The 10,104-nt window shown below is 41.7% G+C and overlaps 1 non-coding gene and 1 pseudogene across 1 annotated transcript; one reads left to right on the top strand and one right to left on the bottom strand.

Annotated features, from left to right (window-relative positions):
- The first annotated feature begins 460 nt into the window (after positions 1–460).
- LOC102415660 lies at positions 461–8,167 on the top strand (annotated as a pseudogene).
- An 820-nt stretch (positions 8,168–8,987) lies between these two features.
- TRNAR-CCU lies at positions 8,988–9,060 on the bottom strand. The gene has a single exon. It is a non-coding gene; the product is annotated as a tRNA-Arg (tRNA).
- Between the last annotated feature and the right edge of the window lie 1,044 nt (positions 9,061–10,104).

The following is a 10,104-nucleotide window of genomic DNA, read 5'->3' as shown; positions in this document are numbered from 1 at the left end:
GTGAGCGTCCATTATATTTTCATTCTTTATAATTTATATGTAGTATTTTATATGTATTAAATATGATAAAATATTTGTAAATAAAGAAAAAGGCAGTAGAAAGTGTTATAGGAGCATGCAGAAAATGAGTTGTTTACTTCTTCCTGGAAGAGAGGAGACATTAAGAATTTCATCTAGTAGGTGTGTCAGGAGTCCCCAGGTTCAGTGATTCACTAGAAGGCCTCAGAGGACTCAGTATATAACTGTACTCATAGCTATGATATATTATAGCCAAAAGACAAAAATAATCAGCAAAGGGAAAGGGGGCATGGGGAAAAGTCCAAAGGAAACCAAGCATAAACATCCAAGAGTCCCTTCCCAGTAGACTCACACAGGACATAATCAGTTCCTCCAGAATGGAACTATAACCCCACTTGTGAGGTGCTGTCTACCAGAGAAACTTGCCTGAGCTTAGGCATCCATGGTTTTTATCAGAGGTTAGTTGTGTAGGCACTCTGCCGAGCATGTACGAAAATTTCAGACTCCCAAAAAGAAAGCAGGTGTTTAGCATAAACCATATTGCTAGCACAGTTTAGGCTCAGTGATCCATTGCTATATGTTAGGGTAGTTAGAAACCCTCCTAAAATCCAAATTCCCAGATGCTAGCCAAAGGCCAACCTTGAAAGCAGGACTTTCAGAGAACAACAGTCTCAGGCTTGCTACATTAACTTTTTTCCGCATAGGGAAATGGCAACCCACTCCAGTGTTTTTGCCTTGAGAATCCCAGGGACAGGGGAGCCTGGTGGGCTTCCATCTATGGGATCACATAGAGTCGGACACGACTCAGGTGACTTAGCAGCAGCAGTAATACTGAGGCTGATATTTTAGGTAAAACTTCAAGAAACATGTCAAATGGATAAAGTAATGTGGTGAAAGGGCATTAAAGCCAGTAGGAACAGTATGTGCAAAAGTAAATAAGTATGAAAAGATGCCCCAGTTGGGTAACAAACCACAGTGGGGAAGTCCTTTCAATTTGGGTGGAGCACAAGGTACTTAGGGTTAGGGTTGGACTTAAACTGAAGAAAGTAGGGAAAACCACTAGACCATTCAGTTCAGTTCAGTTCAGTCACTCAGTCATGTCCGACTCTTTGCGACCCCATGAATCACAGCACACCAGGCCTCCCTGTCCATGACCTAAATCAAATCCCTTACGATTATACAGTGGAAGTGACAAATAGATTCAAGGAATTAGATCTGATAGACAGAGTGCCTGAAGAACTATGTATGGAGGTTCGTGACATTGTACAGGAGGCAAGGATCAAGACCATGCTGAAGAAAAAGAAATGCAAAAAAGCCAAATGGCTGTCTGAAGAGGCCTTACAAATAGCTGTGAAAAAAGAGAAGTGAAAAGCAAAGGAGAAAAGGAAAGATATACCCATTTGAATGCAGAGTTCCAAAGAATAGCAAGGAGACATAAGAAAGCCTTCCTCAGTGATCAGTGAAAAGAAATAGAGGAAAACAATAGAATAGGAAAGACTAGAGATTTCTTCAAGAACATTAGAGATGCCAAGGGAACATTTCATGCAAAGATGGGCTCGATAAAGGACAGAAATGGTGTGGACCTAACAAAAGAGGTGGCAAGAATACACAGAAGAATTCATGATCTTCATGACCCAGATAATCATGATGGTGTGATCACTCACCTAGAGTCAGACATTCTGGAATGCAAAGTCAAGTGGTCCTCCTCAGGAAGCATCACTACGAACAAAGCTGGTGGAGGTGATGGAATTCCAGTTGAGCTATTTCATATCCTGAAAGATGATGCTGTGAAAGTGCTGCACTCAATATGCCAGCAAATTTGGAAAACTCAGCAATGGCCACAGGACTGGAAAAGGTCAGCCTTCATTCCAATCCCAAAGAAAGGCAATGCCAAAGAAAGCTCAAATTGCACTCATCTCACACACTAATAAAGTAATCCTCAAAATTCTCCAAGCCAGGCTTCAACAGTATGTAAACCATGAAACTCCAGATGTTCAAGTTGGTTTTATAAAAGGCAGAGGAACCAGAGATCAAATTGCCAACATCCACTGGATCATCGAAAAAGCAAAAGAGTTCCAGAAAAACATCTATTTCCGCTTAATTTATTTTGCCAAAGCTTTTGACTGTGTGGATCACAACACACTGTGGAAAATTCTGAAAGAGATGGGAACACCAGACCATCTGCTCTGCCTCTTGAGAAATGTGTATGCATGTCAGGAAGCAACAGTTAGAACTGGACATGGAACAACAGACTCGTTCCAAATCGGGAAAGGAGTACATCAAGGCTGTATATTGTCATCCTGCTTACTTAACTTCTATGCAGAGTACATCATCAGAAACACTGGGTTGAATGAAGCACAAGCTGGAATCAAGATTGCCAGGAGAAATATCAATAACCTCAGATAAGCAGGTGACACCACCTTTATGGCAGAAAGCGAAGAACTAAAGAGTTTCTTGATGAAAGTGAAAGAGGAGAGTGAAAAAGTTGGCTTAAAACTCAACAGTCAGAGCCACCTGAAAAGCTCCTTCACATATACAGACATACAAGCATATAGTTACAGATCTACAAATCATTGATGATGTACATACATTGCGGTCATACAGATTCACAGGAGATTGGATACAGATCTGAAGGCATGATGGGACTCATATTTGTGCATTTTTTGATTCAGACCTATTAATGTTTGAATACAGACATACACAAGTAGGGGGTTCTACTGTAATTCATGCCAGAATAAGACATTAGGTCCTTTCTGACCAGCTTACTGAAAATGTGAATTGAATATAAGTAAGAAAAGCAAAAGGCAAAATTTTATATACTCCATGGAGATGATTGTAGACTTCCCTGGTAGCTCAGATGGTAAAAGCGTCTGCCTGCAACCCGGGAGACCTGGGTTCGATCCCTGGGTTGGAAAGATCCCCTGGAGAAGGAAATGGCAACCCACTCCAGTACTCTTGCCTGGAAAATCCCATGGGAGGGGCCTGGTAGGTTACAGTCCATGGGGTCAAAAAGAGTCGGACACGACTGAGCGACTTAGATGATTGCAAATTTTTTTTTTAAATGTCAATCAGTTTTTCAAAAAAAAAAAAGAACCTCAACAGTCAGAAAACTAAGATCATGACATCTGGTCCCATCACTTCATGGCAAATATATGAGGAAACAGTTACAGATTTTATTTTGGGGGGCTCCAAAATCACTGCAGATGGTGACCACAGCCATGAAATTAAAAGACACTTGCTCCTTGGAAGAAAAGCTATAACCAACCTAGACAGAATATTAAAAAGCAGAGACATTACTTTGCCAACAAAGATCTGTCTAGTCAAAGCTATGGTTTTTCCAATAGTCATATATGGATGTGAAAGTTGGACTATAAAGAAAGCTGAGCACCAAAGAATTGATGCTTTTAAACTGTCGTGTTGGAGAAGACTCTTGAGAGTCTCTTGGACTGCAAGGAGATCCAACCAGTCCACCCTAAAGGAAATCAGTCCTGAATATACATTGGAAGGACTGATGCTGAGGCTGAAGCTCCAATACTTAGGCTACCTGATGCAAAGAACTGACTCATTGGAAAAGACCCTCTCTGATGCTGGAAAAGAGTGAAGGCATGAAGAGAAGGGGATGACAGAGGATGAGACGGTTGGATGGCATCACCAACTTAATGGACATGAGTTTGAGTATGCTCCAGGTGTTGGTGATGGACAGGGAGGCCTGAAATGCTGCAGTCCATGGGTTCACAAAGAATTGGATACAACTGAGTGACTGAAATGAACAAGGTGCTTGGGAAAATACCAGAATAAGGAAGTGGAGAGGGAAAGAGTCAGACTATAATGGACCTCTTACACCACAGTGGGACATTTTAACTCTGTCCTGAAAGCAATGGGGAGTCAAAAGTTTTGTCAGTGAGGGGGTATAGTACAATCCCTGTCTGAGACAGACAAAATTATGATGTTGAAATCCTAATATCTCTGTTATGGTACTTGGAGGTGGGCCCTTTGGGAGGTGAATAGGTGATGAGGATGGTACCCTTATTAATGGGATTAGTGCCCTTATAAAAGAGATCCTAGAGAGCTCTCTCACCCTGTCTGCCATGTGAGGACAGACTATCTATGAACCAGGAAGAAGGCCCCCACCTGACACCAGCTCTGCGAGCACTTCAGTCTTGGACATTCCAGCCTCCAGAACTATAAGAAATAAATGTTTGTCATTTAAGCTGCTCAATCTATCGTAGTTTGTTATAACAGCCCAGATGGACTAAGACACTGGCACATAATGTAGTAGGCTCTAAATAAAGCCTGCTTATTTGATGTGACTAAAACTACTATGCCAGTTCAAGATCCATACTGATTTCTTGGAAATCCTTTGGTAGAGATGACAGAACTTCATTGATCATTTTAAGCCCTTCTAGATTTCATTAGATACATTAACTAGACTATATCACTCTGACTCACAATCAAATGTACAGACTATTAGCTGAAACTGGTTCTCAGAATTATAGGATCTAAAACTGGCTCTAGAAAAGCAGGATTGAAGTGATATAGTCTTACCGAGATGGAGACTAGAGTGTAGTATCAATTTGTTAAATTACAGGAAAATGTGGGTCTTGGAATAAACCGGTAACAACTGCCATGTATTATATGCCAGGCAATGTGCAGGGTAGTTTGAGATTATTTACGTTAATCTTCACAACCACCACCATTTAAAATGATTATCATTTTTTCATTTACAGATGAAGAAGCTGATTTACAAATGTGAAACAATTTACTTAAGGTCACATAAGTCATGGGAGCAGAATGGAGCAGTTGATGTCAAGCTGAGAATCTCACAGCTTTAAATGACTGCCTGTTTCTTTGTTGTTTTCCTCAGAGATTATTGAGGTTAATACCCAGCCACTTGCCTCAGATATCATCTAGGTCCAAACCATCATGACCATCCACTGCCCCTCATATGGCTCTGACTATCCACCTCTTCTTCCCCAAGGGTGACTTGATAGAGCTTAAAATGGTTAGAATCCCTAGACTGCCATGAGGGTGATGAGAAGAAGCAGTCTTATCTGTTTACTCTAACTTGCCATACAGACATGCTCATTTTCTAAGTGGGCTATTACACTGAAAAAGTTGAACAGCTCTACCTGAAACCTAATCTTCCTAATCTTCCTCCTCTCAAAATCCTCCGGAAATCCCAATCTAGGATCAGCAAACTCCACTATACCCTCAATCTGTCCTTTGAAAGCCACTGAATTAAAATTTGGCATCTGCTGAAGACACTGCTTCCCTGAAGACACTGCTTCCCTGAAGACACTAATAAAAATGACCCAGCCTGAGAAATAGATTAGGATTGTAGCAAAGATCATTCCCAGAGGGTGGTTTTTCCACCATTTCCCTCAGGAACACCCACGCTGTTTTTTAGATTAATTTTTCAGGTTTGAGATAACACTTGTTCGTATCCTGTTTAAAAAAAAAAAAAAAAACTAATCTATGGCCACTTCTAGCAGCAGCTAGAGATGTGTCTGCCTCATACAGGGTAACCCAGAAACCATTATGATCCCCACAACTGTGGCTTCATTGTTCCACCCTATCCACACTAGACATGTTTGTTTGTTTGTTTGTTTTCTGTTTTATTTTATTGATGCTTTGACGTCTTGGGCCTTGTAGACCAGGATGGAACTGTCCCTCTCAGGGTTCGCTAATTTATAGAGACAGAAAACAACTTGCCTTCAATCACACTTTTTTGTGCAAACCAACCAATCCAAACCAGTATGCCTAACCACCTCCTTTATGGACTCTCATGCACCAAACCAATATTCTCACTGCCCTAAATCACCCAGGCCAGGTACCAGAAAACTAGGGATCACCCGTATGACCCAGAGCCCTGTTGAGATTATTCAAACTGGGACTTTCCTGATGGTCCAGTGGTTAAGAATCCACCTGCCAATGCAGGAGACATGGGTTCAATCCCTGGTGGGAGAGGATCACACGTGCCACAGGGCAACTAAGCCCGTGTGCTACAGCTACTGAGCTCATGCACCATAACCACTGAAGCTTGTGTGCCCTAAGAGCCCGTGCTCTGCCACAAAAGAAGCCACCACTATGAGAAGCCCACACACCACAGTAAAGAGTAGCCCCGATCACCACAGCTAGAGGAAGCCCACACACAATTAAGACCCAGCACAGCCAAAAATAAAAATAAATAAATATTTTAAAATAACAAAATTCTTTTTAAAAAAAAGAAAAAGAAATTATTCAAAAGTAGCCAACTCGATCTCTTTCCTTGCCTCACCCATTCCTTCTTGTGGAAACCGTAATAAAGTCTCTGGGCAAAACTTTCTCCACACACCTTCTGCCTCCTGGCCAACTTTCGGGCTTAGGTCCCTGCATGTGCCTCTTAAGAACTCTGCTTAATAAAACTTTCAGTGGCATTGAACTCCTGTGTCATAACTCAGTCACCTCTATAAATTAAGTACTGGGCACAATCAAAACATCTGTCACTTCCATTATAGCAGTTAACATATACTCTCAGATATTATGTATATAGTAGATACTTTCATCTCCAGAGTCTAATCTCCCTGAGAGCAGGAACCATATTTTACTAAAAAGCTCTGTAGTGTGGGTTTACATGCCCAAGAATGCACACAATCAGTGTTTATCCAACTGATTTGCTGAACTGTGGTCAATTTCTATCCCTTGGCAAAGCCATTTCCTTGCGACTGTTCTTCTCCCATAGCAACAGTACACCGTAGGATATGCAGAGAAGTGGTTCTCATTTTCCACAGGGAAGAAATAAAAAAGCCAGCCCCACAAACACAAGGCATTACCTAGACTGCTGGGTCGCAATAAGGAGTCCAGGCCTAGACCAATATTAGAGGCATTTACACAGAGACAAAGCAGAAAACTGGTAACATGGCTGTTCAGATACTCAGTGCTGTGGCTCAGGACTCTGCATCAGTAACGACACAGAAGACAAATCATGACAGCATTCATTGGAGAATAAATTGGAAATTATTTTGAGTATCTAATTGGATTGACAGTGAGGAACTGGGGATTGTTTTTCAAAAACCTAAAGCATCTTAACTATCCCATTCTCAAGATTTGTTCCATTGTGTTTTTTAAATTACATATGCTTGAGTTCTGGGACTTAAACAGAGATGCTCTCTATCCCTCGGTATTTCTAACTGAATAATTCAGATCCCCTGGAGATGGAGATGGCAAACCACTCTAGTATTCTTGCCTGGAAAATCCCATGGACAGAGGAGCCTGGTGGGCTACAGTCCACAGGGTTGCAGAGTCAGACATGACTAAAGCAACTTAGCAAGCAGCAAAATGCAAATATAAGTATCTAGAAATCCTCTTTAAGATAAATAAGTAACATATAGTCATTGGTTTTTAGGTCATCTGGTATTGGCAAAAAGCCATGGATTTGCAGTTTGAGGACTGGTATGTTCAAGTACAAGAGTGACTAGGCTCTGTCACTAATCAGCTGTGTGACCCTGATAAAACCTTTACCTCTCTGCCTTTATTGACAAATAAGAATCTATCATAAGAGAACCACCCTGACGATTAAATGTTAAAGGTGCTTCATCTGCTTCTGGGTGAGTGGCAAATTCAAACCCTGTCAATCCCATGGTATTCTTTGATGACAGCATTGGCGGCCAGGAAGTTGGCCACATGAAGACTGAGCTCTTTGCAGACATTGTGCCTAAGACTGCTGAGAATTTTAGGCAGTTCTGCACAGAATTCAGAAAAGATAGGGTTCCAATAGGCTACAAAGGGAGCACTTTCCACAGGGTCATAAAAGATTTCATGATTCAGGGTGGAGATTTTGTTAATGGAGATGGTACCTGAGTCACCAGTATCTACTGGGGGCCATTCGCAGATGAAAATTTTAAGCTTAGACACTCAGCTCCAGGCCTGCTTTCCATGACAAACAGCGGTCCCAGTACAAATAGCTGCCAGTTTTTCATCACCTGCTCTGAGTATGATTGGCTAGATGGGAAGCTCATGTGTTTGGAAAAATCACTGATGGACTTTTGGTGATGAGAAAGATTGAGAATGTTCCCACAGGCCCCAACAATAAGACCAAGCTGCCTGTGGTGATCTCACAGTGTGGGGAGATTTAGTCCAGAGGGAGACTGAATCTCAGACCCTCTACCTCTGCCACTGCAGGCCTTCCCTGTTTGATGTGATGGTCTTGAGTAAGATAACTTGGATTGGCCCCTGTGGGGGCTTCCCTGATGGCTGCTGCCCCATTTGATCAAGAGACCTTGGAAGCATCTCAGATTCAGAACCCAAGATTTTGTATAAGTCAACTGTAAATAAAGTCATTTTATTTTAATGTTAAAGGTGCTTCATAAACTATAAAGCACTGCACAAACATCAGTCATTTCTTGCACTGGAAGCTCCAGAGCCTAGCATGAGACCTGACACAGAGCTAGAATTCAAAATTCACAGATCTAAATGAGTAACTGATGAGTTGTGTGATCTCAGGCAACAAAAATCTCTTCTCTACTTCCTCCTCCTCCTCCTTTGATATCACTGTCGCCCTTGTTCACTGGACTACAATCATACTGTCCATATTCTTGTCCTCCTAAACAGTGAGCTTACTCCTGCCTCAGGGCCTTTGTACCTACTCTTTCCTCTGCCTGGATCATGCTTCCTCAGCTCTTTGCACAGCCATTCCATTCTCCTCAGTCAGGTCTTAAGCCAACTGTCATTTCTTCAGAGGCTTTCTCTTACCACCCTAACTAATGTTCCTCTCCTATCATTCACTCAATATATATTCCTGTTTTATTTTCTCTACCTATTGACTTATTACACTCTCCTTCACTAGAATAAAAAACACTCTACTAGAGATTCCTTGTCTTTTTTTTAAATAATTTATTTGTTTGGCTGTACCAGGTCTTAGTTGTGGCATGTGGGATATTAGATATTCATTGCAGCATGGTGGTTCTTTAGTTGCAGCATGTGGGATCTAGTTCCCTGACCAGGAATTGAACCTGAGCCCCCTGCATTAGGAGTGCAAAGTCTTAACCACTGAACCACCAGGGAAGTCCCTCCTATGTCTGTCTTGTTCACCACTGTATTCCAATGCCCCCAAAACATGTAGCTTATAGAAAACTCTCAACAAACATTTGAATAAATAAGACTGAAATAACTTTATATCAAAAGTTTCATTTATTCAACAAATATTTTGTATGCTCCTACGAGGATTCAGGCTTTATTTCAAAGTGGTGGAGATTCAACTGAGAACAAAACAGACAAAATTCCTGCTTTCTTGGGGCTTGCCTTCTAGTGGGGAAACAAACAACAAATAAGATAAAAAGTGAAGTACATGCTGTATCTGATAGTAAGTTTTAAGGAGAAAAAGAGAGCAGTAAAGGAGGATATGAAGTGTATGTGGAGGGGCACACAGAAATGAGACTGAGCCATGAGGATATGTGGGAGAAGTGCATTCCAGAACAGGGTAAGTGGGACAGGAATGAAGGTGTTGGAGGCTAACACAGTAGGTGATGAGGTCAGGAGATTAAGAAAATTCATATTGTATAGTGCCCTATCGACTAAACCAAGGACTTTGACTTTTACAAAAGAATTATGAGAAGGTTTTGGAGAATTTAAGCATGGGGTATCATGATACGGTTTGCTTTAAGAGGATCGCTGGGGCTGCTGTTTTGGGAATACCTGAAAGGTAAGTGAAGGGATCAGTAAGGACATTACAAATACCACAGCAAGAGATCGGGGCTCCGAAAGACTAGGGAAGGAGGAGGTGTGGGGTTGGAAGATTACATTTTGACTTTTGACAGTTACTTTGGAGTGGAGTTTAGAGAGAGCTGTGGCCTAGGCGTCAGCACCTGGAACTCAAATGGTACCTAATATAAAAGTAATCGAGTCCCAGCTCTGCCACTTACTAGTAGCGAACTCGTGAGTAAATCATTTCTAGGTTCTGAGCCTCTGTTGCCCTACTAGTGAAATAAAAAGAATATTCCCATATAACAGGGCCTTCATGAGAACAAAATGAGAAGTGTCAAAGTTGGCCGTGAGCAAGGTGAGAACCCTGAGCCAAGGACCGCACGGCCCTGCCCCAGAGAAGGGGGC

This window comes from Bubalus bubalis, chromosome 9 (genome assembly GCF_019923935.1).
Source record: "Bubalus bubalis isolate 160015118507 breed Murrah chromosome 9, NDDB_SH_1, whole genome shotgun sequence".
Classification (NCBI taxonomy): domain Eukaryota; kingdom Metazoa; phylum Chordata; class Mammalia; order Artiodactyla; family Bovidae; genus Bubalus; species Bubalus bubalis.
This window is presented reverse-complemented; position numbering and strand designations above follow the sequence as displayed.